Genomic DNA, 1,762 nt, shown 5'->3' on the forward strand with positions numbered 1-1,762 from the left:
ATTTCTCGGTCTCACTTTCCCTACTTCTTCATTTGGGCTTCCTAGGATCACCACCCAAATAAACTACCTGTCCCCAGGTTTTTTTTTGCGGGGGTGGGGGGAGGGAGGGCAGGAAACTCAAATGCATGAACTATTTTCGGTTAAGAGTGAAAAGAGATTCTTGTCTTCTGTCCAAGTTGGTCACTTCCCTGCACCAAAGTGAACAGTAGCCAACATGTCAGGGTGGGAGTCGTATTACAAAACCGAGGGCGATGAAGAAGCAGAAGAACAAGAAGAGAACCTTGAAGCAAGTGGAGACCATAAATATTCAGGAAGACATAGTTTGATTTTTTTGGTTGATGCCTCCAGGGCTATGTTTGAATCTCAGAGTGAAGATTTGACTCCTTTTGACATGAGCATCCAGTGTATCCAAAGTGTGTACAGTCAGATCATAAGCAGTAAGAAAGATCATAAGCAGTAAGATCATAAACAGATCATAAGCAGTGAGATTATAAGCAGTGAGATCATAAGCAGTGAGATCATAAGCAGTGAGATGATAAGCAGTGAGATCATAAACAGTGAGATGATAAACAGTGAGATCATAAGCAGTGAGATCATAAACAGTGAGATGATAAGCAGTGAGATGATAAGCAGTGAGATCATAAACAGTGAGATGATAAACAGTGAGATCATAAGCAGTGAGATCATAAACAGTGAGATGATAAACAGTGAGATGATAAGCAGTGAGATGATAAGCAGTGAGATCATAAACAGTGAGATGATAAGCAGTGAGATCATAAACAGTGAGATCATAAGTAGTGAGATCATAAGCAGTGATCAAGATCTCTTGGCAGGGGTGTTCTATGGTACTGAGAAAGACAAAAATTCAGTGAATTTTAAAAATATTTATATCTTACAGGAGTTGGATAATCCAAATGCAAAACAAATTCTAGAGCTTGACCAGTTTAAGGGGCAGCAGAGACAAAAACATTTCCAAGACCTGATGGGCCACAGATCTGACTACTCACTCAGTGAAGTGCTGTGGATCTGTGCCAGCCGCTTTAGTGATTTCCAGTTCAAGATGAGTCATACGAGGATCATGCTGTTCACCAGTGAAGACAACCCCCATGGCAGTGACAGTTCTAAAACCAGCTGGGCCAGGATTGAAGCCGGTGATCTCCGAGATACAGGCATCTTCCTTGACTTGACGCACCTGAAGAAACCTAGGGGCTTTGACATATCCTGGGTCTACAGAGATACCATCAACATAGCCAAGGATGAGGACCTCAGGGTTCACTTTGAGGAATCCAGCAAGCTAGGAGACCTGTTGCAGAAGGTTCGCGCCAAGGAGACCAGGAAGCAAGCACTTAGCAGGTTAAAGTTGAAGCTCAACAGACATAGTGATTTCTGTGGGCATTTGTAATCTGCTCCAGAAGGCTCTCAAGTCTTCTGCAATAAAGCTTTATCAGGAAACAAATGAACCAGTGAAAACCAAGACCCTGGCCAGGTGCGTTGGCTCACGCCTGTAATCCCAGCACTTTGGGAGGCTGAGGCGGGCAGATCACCTGAGGTTGGGAGTTCGAACCAGCCTGATCAACATGGAGAAACCCCGTCTTTACTAAAATAATACAAAATTAGCCAGTCATGGTGGTGCATGCCTGTAATCCCAGCTACTTGGGAAGCTGAGGCAGGAGAATCGCTTGAATCCAGGATGCGGGGGTTGCGGTGAGCCGAGATTGGGCACTGCACTCCAGCCTGGGTGACAAGAGCAAAACTCTGTCTC

At 44.5% G+C, this 1,762-nt stretch overlaps 1 pseudogene; it reads left to right on the forward strand.

Moving 5' to 3' along the window:
• The first annotated feature begins 214 nt into the window (after window positions 1-214).
• Window positions 215-1,762, forward strand: part of LOC105545537 — a 3,278-nt pseudogene continuing 1,730 nt past the window's right edge.

This window comes from Mandrillus leucophaeus, unplaced genomic scaffold (genome assembly GCF_000951045.1).
Source record: "Mandrillus leucophaeus isolate KB7577 unplaced genomic scaffold, Mleu.le_1.0 Scaffold331, whole genome shotgun sequence".
Classification (NCBI taxonomy): domain Eukaryota; kingdom Metazoa; phylum Chordata; class Mammalia; order Primates; family Cercopithecidae; genus Mandrillus; species Mandrillus leucophaeus.